The sequence below is a fragment of the Sus scrofa genome, chromosome 6, assembly GCF_000003025.6.
Source record: "Sus scrofa isolate TJ Tabasco breed Duroc chromosome 6, Sscrofa11.1, whole genome shotgun sequence".
NCBI lineage: Eukaryota > Metazoa > Chordata > Mammalia > Artiodactyla > Suidae > Sus > Sus scrofa.
In genome coordinates, this window is record NC_010448.4 from 2,106,283 (window position 1) to 2,118,940 (window position 12,658).

A 12,658-nucleotide genomic window follows, 5' to 3' on the forward strand; every position below is an offset into this window, starting at 1 on the left:
ATGGTGATCTGTGATTAGTGGTCTTTGATGTTACCATTGCATGTAGATTACAACTTGCTGAAGGTTCAGAGCATGGTTAGCATTTTTTAGCAATAAAGTATTTTAAAATTAAACTTTGCGCATTTGCACATAATCTATTGCAAACCTAATAGACTACAGTATAGTGTAGACATATCTTTTCTATGCATGGAAACCAAAGAATTCCTGTGACTTGCTTTGTCTCAGAGGTCTGGACCTGAACCTGCCGTATTTTTGAGGTGAGCCTGTAGTGACCCACAAAGTGGTTTAGAGAGATGACTTCTGATGTTATGAAGGCTGGATGGGCTCCTCTGGGAATGAACTCTCAGTAGTGTGGCCCCAGGGGTGAGGTTCAGGGCGCCTGGGAACCCCCTTACTGTGTGCACGGTGGTGTGTGCCTTTTTGCTGGCTGGATTATCCCTTCCTAAAATCGGATGTGCTGCAGTATCTGTGAGCCCCCATTGTCAGTACCCCTGCATTTTAACCCTATCCCATTATTTTCAAGCCCCCCCCTTCTTATTGTCCCCTTTGGCTGTTTTCACCTCAACATTTTGAGAAGTAATTTTCTGACAGAAATTGCACTAACTGAAGGATTTTTGGCTTCCAAAGTAGCCATTTTCTGTAGCAGCTGAAGCCAAAATTGAGGCTTTATTTCCAGTGCTTCATCCTCAGTCACATCTGTTGCTAATGGTTGTGGAGAGATAGTAAACGAGGATGGAGCATGTTAGCTTGTTGGAAAGAGGCAGAAGTTAGTGTTGGCCTGAGGGGGTGGACAGACACGTCATGGTCAGTATAGACTAAGCTCTGCTGCAGTGAGAAACAGCCCCCAATGGCTGGTAACTAAAGATGACAAGTGGTGCAGAGTGGACTGTGGGTGGACGTGGCTCCCAGGAGGCTACTGCCCCCTGTGAATTTACTCAGCGTCCAGGCTGCTTGGATCCAGAGGCACCTCTAGATCAGCACGTGTGTCCATGATGCCATGGTGGGCAAGGGAGGGCAGAAGTGTGCAGGGGTGGCATGCCTCCACCCAGACGGGCAGATTTGCTTTCCCCCATGTTTTCTTGGCCGATGTAGGTCCTGTGGCCACACTTGATGTCTGGGAAGCTCTGGCTGGCTGGTGGCAGTAGTGACGCCAATCTGTGGAGCTCTCCTGAGCACCAGGATAGCTCAGAGGTCTGGCTTCAGCAAGCCTCTGGGCCCTGCCCATTGTCGGTTTTGTGCTGTGAGTTGTTGACCTGCACCCGCATTTCCTCCCTGAGGGCTCCTGTGGGTCAGAGGGAGTCAATCCAATGACATCACTCAGAACAGTGCCCCCCGTCCTGCTGGCACCTCAATTGCATGAGCTCGGGAAACATGAGCTGTAAGAATTCTCCTGAGACAGCAAAGGCTAAACAAGGAGAATTTGTTGGCTCATGGCAGGTGAGGCACCTAGAGTGGAAGATGCCAGCCCCTTTGGGACTCTCTCTCGAACTTCTGCTTCTGGGGTTTATTCTCCCAGGTCCGCGTGTGACTGCAGGCTTGTCACCATTGGTAGAGTCTTCTGCAGACCCCATGGAGAAACCCCAGGGAGTGCATGAGTGCGTTACCACGTGCCTGTCCCTCAGTCCATCAGGATGGCTGGAGTGGCGTCCTGTGATCAGCAACCCCATCAGCTTCTGGGGGCAGGGCCACCACGAGAGGAAGGGTGGTGGATTGGAAGAAAGGGGAGAAGAGGAGCTTGGCGGCTAAGGGGACCCTAGGCTTGAATTTTGCTCAGCTAACAGGCCCACCTCCTGTTGGTGGCTCTCATGGATGGCCCATCCTTCTTGTCAGAAGGGCCTTGGGTAAGGGTGGGGCTCTCCCTGGTCACCTCATCAGTCACTGCCTCCCAGATGTAGGCTCAGGCTACAGCCTGCCCTTGCCATAAAGGGGATGGTTGGAGCCTGGCCCAAATATCCATGACCATGTGGGGCCCAGGGGTGGTGCTGTGGCCCCTCATCTCAGACCCACCCAGCCAGGCCTTAGGTCAGGGCTGGGGCTGACAGGGCGTCTCTTGGAATGCATGCTGTCAGGCCCACGCCTGGCACCTGCTGAGTCCAGGAGGGGAGGGTGAGATGTGCAGTCCTGCCTACTCACTTGCTGCCCGCCTGGCCCTTGGTGAGGTCAGGCCTCAGTGCTGGGAAGGAACCAGAGGTGCTGCAGGAGGTCCTGGCAGCCTCTGAGCCCCTGCCCCTGAGCAGCATTGTGGAACGTGGGGGATGTTCTCTTCAGCAGAGGTGGCAAGAGGTCAGGATCTGGGGCTGTTGCCAAAAGAGCAAGGCCGAGGGGACTCCTGCCCCCCAGAGAGGGGTGTTGGAAGAGGGCCTTTTGGGAGTACTTGCCGGGCATTGAATCCATTCAGAGCCTCTTTGGATCTGCTAGTACCAGCCGCAAGACCTTAAGCCGACTACACTGTCACTCTGAAATTCCATTTTCTCATCTATGAAATGGAACCACAACACCGTCCTCAGAGAGTTGCTGTGAAGGACAAAATGGAAATGTGTGTGCGCTGGAAAGGCTGTCAGGAGCCCTTCAGATGCCTGTGCCTGGCTCCCGCTGCCCTCGTTTCCTCAAGGCTGTGGGAAGTCCTCTCAGAGGGTTTTTGGGGCTCTCTGGTCATTGGGGCTCTATTTGCACTTTTAGTAAGTTCTCATACACACCTGACACCCTGAAAAAAAAAATCCTCACTCTTGCTAGAACCAGTGGAATGTGAAACCCACCAGCCCTCAGCATGCAGTTGGTGGAAGATGGCCCTGCTTGTTTTCTGTATATTTGGGTACTAACACCCCCTTCCCAGCTGTCCCTCCCCGGATGCCTGCGAGCACTGGCATGAGTCACCCACCACCCCGTGAACCTGGGAGTTTGAGAAAAGGGCAGAAACTGTAATGCCACAGAGGCGACAATGAGTCTTTGGCTGTTTGTCCCCATGGCTTGTCCTTTCCTTTTGTGGCCTCCTTGAGCCAGGCTGCACTGTGGGTGTGCAGGTGTGCAGATCTGACCCAGTGGTTCCACTAGCAGTGTCTGTGGGGTGCTTGTATCCTCTTGTCAAGTCAGGCACAGTGGGGCTTATGGAAGGGATATAGAACCTGCCACCAGGCGCTTCCCTTCCAGTTGTGGAAAAGGCCACATTTACAAGTGGAAAAATCTGTCACATGCCATGAGAGGCAGCATGAAAGTGGGGGTCAAACCAGGGGATGGAGTCTGGCAGACCTGGGTTCACATTCTGGTTTTGCACTTACTTTCTGTGGAACTTTGGTGAAGTTCTTTGACCTCTCTGAATCGGTTTCCTCCTCCATATGATGGAGATCGGAATATTCATCTGAAATGCAAATTAGTACAGTGAGTTGTATGTATTTCTTACCTGTCAGATTGGCCAAGACCTAGAGGTTGGATTAGGTACAGAAGTGGGTGTATTCATACATTGCTGCTGAGAGGAGGAATTGAGACCATCTCTAAAGAAAACCCTTGAAGAGACCAATTGAAATGTAAAGTGCACATAGCCTTCATATATCCTTGATCTGGGCATTCCAGCCCTGGCAATTTATTTATTTATTTACTTACACCTGCAGCACATGGAAGTTCCCAGGCCTGGGATTGAATTGGAGCTGCAGCCACTGGCCTATGCCGCAGCCACAGCAATGTGGGATTCAAGTTGCATCTGCAACCTCTGCCGCAGCTCACAGCAACGCCAGATCGTTAACCCACTGAGTGAGCCCAGGGATTGAACTTGCATCCTCTTGGATATTAGTTGGGTTCTTAACCCACTGAGCCACAACAGGAACTATAGTCCTAGAAGTTTATATCAGGATTATACTCACATGGAATGATTACAAAGATATCAATATCAGCATTGTTTGTAATACGAAATGGAAATATAAGTATCTATCCATAGAAAGATGTATTAGTTTATGGTTCAGTCACACAAGGACTGCGACCTGGCTGTGAAATGGAATGGGCAGAAGTGTCTGCTCTGATGTAAACTGATTCTTCGTCACGGACCTCTGGAGGTTTGTGTGGTGTCCTGCAGCGACTTGGTGACATGAGCTTGTGTCCAGTGTATTAATTTTTATGGTCATTTTTCCCTTATAGCAAGTGATACAGGTCTTCTACTATAGATAGGAATACAAAGCTTCCTTTAAAGATATGCTTAATTCAGTTTGAAAAGTAGTGGGTGGAAGAAGCCAGCCACAGAGGGCCACATAGTGTAGGATTCCGTGTTATGACATGTGCAGGACAGGCAAATCCTCTGAGCTGGAAAGCAGATTCCTGGTTGCCTGGGCGGGGGCAGAGGAGTGGGGAGTGAATGATGGGGACGGGTTTCCTTTCGGGCTGGCGGAAAAGCTTGGGAACTAGACAGAGGTGATGGTTGTGCAACACGTACTTAATTCATCTGAACTGTAACTTCCACGTGGTTAAAATGGTGAACTTTTTGGTTATGTGTATTTCGTAATAAAAACAACAACAGCGAAGGGAGGGGGTGGGTTTAAACATGTTTGTAAGTAGGGGTGCAGCTGGCGCTTGGTAAGTGAGAACACTGAGGTCGGGGGAACGCGCAGGCCGTCTCTGGCCGGAGCGCCAGCTTTGAGATGTGCTCGCCCCCCTGGGCCTGGCTGTGCCAGCCCTGTCCCATGGTTTCTGACCCGACTCCCTTTGATCTCCTTTCACGGTTTCTTGCTGATGTTCCGACATGGCAGCCCTGAGCAGGGAGCCCTCTCTGTGAAGCCCAGTCTTGAAAGTTGGCCCTGCCTCAAGCAAATGAAGGTCAAAGAAAACAAGATTTATTTCCAGGGAGAAGCCAAAACTATGTTTGCTGTAACATCAAGCATCAAATGATGATGTGGTCCCCCCCACTGTGGAAAAATACTTCCATCTAGTTTCTTCTATTAATAACGGTGGTCAGCCCATAAAAATTAATGTGTCAACTGCCTTGGAGCTGAGCTATCTCAGAGGCCTTTGATCCACTCCTCGTGGCTGCTGGCCCTCAAAAATGTTTTCACTCCATATTTTACCTTGATGGGTTTGCAGGAAGGTAATTAAATTATTAAAACTTTAATTGCCTTCCTGTATATAATTATCGCCTGTTAAAGGACACTTTTTATTCACAGGCTGAAAAGCCTTCTTCTTTTTTTTTTTTTTTTTTACTTTTTCTCTCCAGAAATGACCTTGCTATTGCGTGTTCTGAACCATTAATATGTTGTGGGATTTTTTTTCCCTGTCTTTAATATTGGTCAGTTTTAAATGGTGCTCTTTGATTTTAAGGATTCTTTTTCCTCCTACTCCCTGGAGAGAAGGATCAGTCATCCACTGAGGAAGGTCATGGCCGAGACCTTCCAGAGGTTCCCCAGGGAAAGGGACTCTGTGTTACGGTGGCATTTTTCCATCTCCTTACTCAGTTCCTTCATCTTACAGACAAGATGGAAGCTCAGAGAGGGGGCCTGACTTGCCCTGGGTCACACAGGACTTAGGCCACAGGGACTCCAGCCCATGTCTTCTCTAGAGGAGCTGGAGACATTTTTACCAACTAATTTTGACCTGCACGTAGAGATCTTTGTTCATTTTTGCTTATCCTCAGTGTTCAGCTAGATGCAGCTCTCCCTCTTCCGCTGATACCTGAATATTGCCCTTGCCATCTCCACAGTTTGTTGCTGGGGGAGCAAGCACAAAGGATCACAGCATCAGCATGGTCTTTGGACTCTTTCAAGAAACTGCCACCCCTCCTGGATGGCACCAGAGACCAAGTCCACGTAGCACAATGGTTTTCAACCTTGCCACATCCAGTACCTCCTTTTAATAGCAGCTATTTCACTGGACCACCTGTCTTATCCTGGACTGGAATTCATGAAATGTAGCCTACCTACAAACACAGTTTCAAAAGCAATGCGATCGCTTTTCTGTACAGGAGAAATATAGGGATTTTTTGGTTGCTTTTTTTTTTTGGCTGCTCCTGAGGCATACAGAAGTTCTCAGGCCAGGGATCAAACCTGCGCTACAGCGGTGACCCAAGCCACTGCGGTGACAATGCCACTAGCCTCCTGTGCCACAGGAGAACTCTAAGAAGATATTTATTTAAAATATGTGTTTCAATAAGCAATGCTCATGCTAGCCTATACTAGAAGTCTCCACCATGTAGTCACATATTTCTCTACTTCTCCAGTGCACATTGTCAAGCCCTACTTTTCATATTTGAGATTTTGAAATAAAGGCTAAATATATTTGCTTATGGACTCATGAACTTGTCAGGAGGGCAGCAGCCTCAGAAGGAGAGCTCTGAGAGCTGTGTGGATGGCCTGGACACCACGAGTGCTTGTCACTCTTTTGCTTAATTTTTTAGAAGGTTTCAAACCAAGTAAGTTGTAGTCTTCCCTTTGCTTACATAGTAGTTGGAAAATTCGGGGTATGTTAAAATTATTTCAAAATGCTTTGTATATTTGTGTAGAAAAGAGTCATGTTCCAGGCTCAGATAACTATAAAAATGAACTTTTATCTCTGTCAGTGTCAAAATCACACAAGCTGTGGGCAGTTCCTGGCTGAATGAAGCTCCCTCGTCCATCACAGGGTGCCAGCCGTCCCTTGGCTACATGCCTCCTCCTGTGTCAGTATCGCCCTGTCAGCGTTTCAACCAGATATGCTCCTAGTTTCCAGATGCCCTCTAGGCAGCCACATCACCCCCGAGGAGAACTTCCAGTGCAGTATTACACAGTGCCAGGAATTTGGGCAGAAATTAAGGTGAGAACTTTTTATTTCATCTTAATAAAATAAGGGTCAGGAATGGGGCAGTACTCAGCTGGGTGGTTCTTCTGCTCCTAGTGCCATCAGTGGAGGTTACTTGGTGATACTCAGCTAGTGGATGGGCTATTCTGGGGTCCTGAGCAGCTCTGCTCACCTGGCAGTCACCTTGGTGGGGGTGGCTAGAAGGCTGGCTAGGCTAGAACTGTCACTTCCAGATGGCCTTTCCTGCGTGGCAGTGTCAGGGTAGTCACTTCAGGTCAGGGCTCCTGCAGTGAGTGTTCCTAGGAAGAACGTGGGGGCAGAAGGCTTCTTAGCGTCAAGGCTTGTGCGTCCTCATGTGTCATCCTGCCCCAGCCGATAGGCCAAGCCAGTCCGTAGGGCTGGCCTGGGTTCAGGAGGAGGGCACTAGACTGCCTTGTGGTGGGTGGAGGAGCAGACTGTCCATCTTCCGTCAGCCACAGCCTGTTTTAGGTTTTCATCTATAGAATGTGGTAGAAGTTTCTCAGAGGCTGGGTCAGGTGAAAGGGATTGGCTAATCCTTTATAATAGTTAAAAGCCGCCCACATACCTCCTTTCCAAACACAGCCCTAATGCCTGCATTCACGCTGCTGGGTTACAAGCTGGTGGCACTGGCCTTTGTCCTACAGGCTCACTGAGTCTGGTACCCAAGAAAGCAAGCCTCCTTGCAGAGTGGCAACCGCACGGGGCCCCCAGCCAGGTAGAGATAGAAGGAATACCCAGCTCATGTTACTTGGCAGGAACCCACCACATTTTGGGTTGTCTCTTGGGACTCAGGTTGTATCTGTGGGAGAGTAATGGCCACCAGGCACTAGAGCAAGAGAGGCTCAGGCAGGGGCAGGAGACGCTTGGGTGCAGTAGGATATAGTCTATGTTTTAAACAACTTTATTGAAATGAAACTCATCTACCGTACAATTTACCTGTCCAAAGTGTACAATTCAGTGGTTTTTTAAAATAGATTCGTAGTGTGGTGCAATCATCACTGCTATCTAATTCCAGAAAATAACATATATGTGTACATACACACACACACTCACCCACATACTTTTTAAAAAGCAAGGAAAATGTGAAGGAAGAAATATTTCATGAAAGTTATTTTGAGAACTGGGAGGTCATAAGATGTCTCCCTGTCCTCTGTCTTACACACACACACACACACACACACACACACACACACACACTCTCTTATGCTCATATCTAGCCATACACACAAACATACACACATAAACCCTACCCTGTGTCCGGCTCATGCATGTTTGGGATATAATCATGCAGCTAACGATCCAGGCCACACTTGGAAGCCTCGGAGAAGCAGAGCATTGCTGGTGGTAGGGTCACGGGGCTGGTGGTTTTGTGTGGGGCCTTTGCATGCCCTCAGCTCGTGGCCTGGGTGACGACAGCAGAGGCCACCCACGTCACTGCTGGAGCCTGTCCCTCTCGGCCCTGATGTTGTCTCTGTCCCAGCAAGCAGCATGATGTGTGCTGTGCTGCAGGCACCCTCAGAAGGGCCCCTCGCCTCACAGAGGGCTGCTTTTCTCTGGGAACATGGTTCGTACCGCAGACCTAGAGCTTCAGCTCACGCTGAGTGCATGTGGGGTGGAAAAACATTTCACAATGGGAAATGGGCCGAATTCGGCCGGGAGGGAGGAAGTGCCCTCCGCAGGCCCGTTTGGTCTTGGGGTACGATTTCAAAGGTCCCTGTTTTGAAATTATGAGACCACCAAAAAAGCAAGCTGGGGCCAAAAATGACTGTAAAAGGTAATAATTGTTAATAACTTGGCGTCCGCCCCGTCATTCGAGCAGCTTGGTTTTGGCAAACAGAAAGGACAACATTGTAAGCAAATAGGAAGGCAGCGGCCTGGCCATAAAGCCGTTAACCACACCATAACTAAATATTAAATGCGAGTTTTTAATTCAATTTATAGCTAAAATAAGGATCTTTGCACCAATTTAGGGGGAGGAGGAGATTCGAGGCTCGTAAAAGATGTAGAGACAGAGCACTTTGAGCATTCAGCCATTTTCATAATCGGGGCTGCAGCCTTGACCTTGGCGACCCTGAGGTGGTCACCTTCGTGTTCCCTGGGCATGTTGGGACATTTTTACGGAGGAGGCAGGTGGTCAGAGGCTGGAGTGCCTGAGCCTCCTGGGCTGAGCGCTGTTGTAGGCTGGCCGACAGAGCTGTCCTTGCTGACTGGCCATCAGCTTGTGGGGTGGCTGCTTGGCCTCCAGTTAGCTTCCCGTCCTAGGTGGGCTCACCAGGCACCAGCCAAAGCCGGGCTCTCTTTTACATGGGTTTTTGGCTTTGATCTTCAAGCATCCCCAGCAGATACCACATGGTTTACCAGGGCAGGTTTCAGGGAGTCCTAGAAAAAAAGATTTTTCGCTTGAGTTGCTGGCACCATGCACAGCTTGGTTTTCTCCGGGAGCTTTGGAGGGGAGCCTTCCAACTCACACAGTCCTTGACTGTGCCCCTTCTGGCCAGCGGAGGAGGGAAAGATTGTCAGAGACGATGAACTCCACCTCCTAAAAAATTGTAACTCACTTCTGCTTCTTCCGTAAGAGCCACGTTTATGGTAGCAAATCGAGACCCTTATGGACGTTATCTCTAGGAGAATAGAAGTTACGATTGACCTCGCCACTCAAGGCTAAACTCTTCAATACTCTGCTCTACTTGCTTTCGTTCTTGTCGAAGCACAGATACCCTCACTTTAGAGCTGCCACGAGTGCCGGCTCGCTGCATGTGGGCCCCGTGCTGCTTCGCTGTGTCACCGGCCCCTTAACACTGGGAGTGGCCTTGTGGGGTGTGGTTAATGGGAGCCCAGTGAAACCAGGCAGCTTGCTCAGGGTGCACAGGTAGCACCCAGGGAGCTAGGGGTTTGAACCCAGGTCACTCGATCCTGAAACTCATCCAGCCACTACATCTGCTGATTCCTTAATCAGCTTGTTAGGGCCAGCCTAGCACTTAGTTATGTAAGCATTGTATTTGCTCATGAATCTGTCACTGGCTTCACAGGATGGAGGGAGGAAGGGAGGGAGGGAGCGATGGTGGATGGACAGATGGATGAAGCCAGGTGCGAGGCAAACGAGGGTGTGTGCAGGGCGTCTCCCCCCAGCTCGGGAGGTGAAACTCACAGCTGCCTCACAGAGTTGCAGTGAGAACTGACTGCGGAGAGCGTCAGATTAGGTCGTTTTAGTTACTGGTTACTCATTAATTAATAATACGCACTATCAGTCTTTAGGAATGGTCATTATTTATGTTACCAACGATTATAATGCTTATTTAGTAGTGATTTTAGTACTAATATTATTATCTAAGCTGCATCACTTTTCTTGCCAGCATTGGCTCAACATAAGTCTTTTGGTGCACAAAGGTACACCACATTTTATTTTTCTATTAGGTAATTCAAAATAAAAAAGTTGTGTCCAACACTAGCTGTGGTGTCCTCGCCAGACCCTTGACTTCCCACTCCAGACCCTCCTTCCCGGCTCCCCAGCCAAGGCCGCACCACCTTCACATCTCCTCGCGAAAGTGCCCTCCATGCCTCCCTGCTCCCATGCCCCCCGTGAGTTTTGTAGGTTTGTTCTGCAGTCTTTCCCAGGCCTCAGGCTTTCATCACGCCTCTCAGGGACTGGGTGAAAATAGAAACCAGTATTTTCCAACAGTGACTTTCTGCAATCTGTGACCTTCTGTCCAGAGTCTAGAATTTGCCTTCTCGTTTCCGTGCAAAATATTCATGAGGAAGGTTCCAGGGGGAAACAGAATTCTCTGTGTGGGAGTGGGCAGAGGGTAGGGACCCTGTGTTGGCCGTGCCCTCTGGCTGCTGGGATCAGGAACCAGATGCCTGTGAACAGGGACCACCTCATCCTTTGGCTGGCTCAGGGTCCTGGGGGCCGGCTCCCACTACCCTCTACAGGGCGACACACTTTTCCATGTGGGGGTTTTGGGCGGCATGTTGAAGCACCTGTCAGTTACCCTGGCGGCCCTCTTGCTCCTTCCCAGGAGATCCCGACATTCCAGCTCCAAAATAGGCCTTGGCTCTGTGGCTGTGTCTTCCTCTGCACTGAGTCCAGGTGGGCTGAGCCATGACTGTGTGCCTGCTGGGCTGTGTCCAGTCCATCCCCCAGTCCATCAGCAGAGCAACTGAGTGAGGGGTACAACTCCAGGACGGCATGCTGTGGTCAGAATCTTGCCACGCCTTCCCTTGCCCTTTGAGAAAGTCCAAACCCCACGAGTCTCCTCCAGGTCATCCTGGGCCTCCACCTTGCCCACCGGCCTCTCCAGCGCACCCGTCCGTCCCCTGTGCCTGGGACACTGGCCGTCTGCACGCAGGGCTGTTTCAGCCTCACCCTTGGGCTTCAAGGTCGCCTCTCCTGACCGCTGATCCGGGCAGATCCTCTCCTTCTCCGTACGTCCCCTGCTCTCCCTCTTGCTAAGTTCCTTGTTAGCAGCCATCCCACACTTTTGTTAAAAATCATGATTTTTAACTTGTCTGCTGTCTGGCTCCCTCACAGACTGGGAGCCCTGTAAAGGCAAGGACTTTTGTCTCTCACCCACTGCTGCATCTCCAACACCTAGCATGTGACCCAGAAATATTTGTTGATTGAGTGAATGCCTGAGCATTTGTGGGGGTTACCCTTCTGTACTGGGCTGATCTTTGGATTGGTTTTCACTGCTCAGAATGTTCTCATGGATACTCAAGAGAAAAAGCTCTTGCATGTTTTGGGGGTCCTTTCAAACACTTATCTTGGCTCTCACCTCTTAGCGAATCTACCTGGATCTGTTGTAAGACTGCCTGGCAGACCCCCCCCGGACAGCAGGCAGCATAGCGGGGGAGGGTTTACACCACAGCAGTGCTTGCAGCTCATCATCCCTGTGATGTGGGGGCTGGGTGCTTGCCCACAGTGAGGTTTGGTTCCTGCTATGCCTCCTTGCTAGAAAGCTCTCTGGGCTTCTCGAATTCTGTCTCAGTGTCCCTCACTGGCAAGGCTCAGCCAAAGTCCGCCACTCCACAGCGTGGCCCACCTGCCGCCACCGCCCCCCTCCTGAGTGCTTCTTGCTCGAATCTGTGGTGAGCAAGTTCCCACCCACTTCCTGTGGTTGAGGGGCCAGTGGACAAAGCATCTTTTTTCTAAGAGAACACCAGCCTTCAGGTGAGATTTCGTTTCTCCCAGCAGTTCCACACCTAGGTGTAGACCTAAGAGAAATGAAATACATGTCCTCACAAAAAAACTACACAGATGTTCTTAGCAGCATTGTTCATAATAGCTAAAAACTGGAGGCAACTCAGATATGCATGAACTCATAAATAGATAAACTGTCTTGTCTCCATGCAATGGAATATTATTCAGCTCCAAAAAGGAATGGAGTTCTCATAGAATTACAGTGTAGATGTACTTCCAAACATTATATGGCGTGGAGGAATCCAGATACAAAAGGTCACATGTGATGAGAATTCTGTCCATATTAAATGTCCAGAGCAGGCAGATCCACAGAGATGGAAGACAGTTTAGTGGCTACCAAGGACTGGAGGGAGCAGAGAATGGGGAGTGGCTGCTGAATGAGTGTGGGTTTCTTTTTAGGGTGACAAAACTGTTCTGGAATTAGATAGTGGTGATAGTTGCACATTTTTGTGAATATCCCGAACAATCACTGAATTGCGTACTTCAAATAATTTCATGGTGTGTGAATCTTATCTCAATTAAATTTGTCTGATTCCCACCCCCTTCCGCTCCCCCTTCCCCTGTTTTTGCTGGGCACTCTTTGGACTGTAAGACTTTTGTTTTTGCTAGTGAAATATGCCCAGAGTGTTTTCTCAAGACTTGACAAAGAGGTTAAAACATAATAGTGTAAGTCTGAGGTCCTCCTGGGAAAGC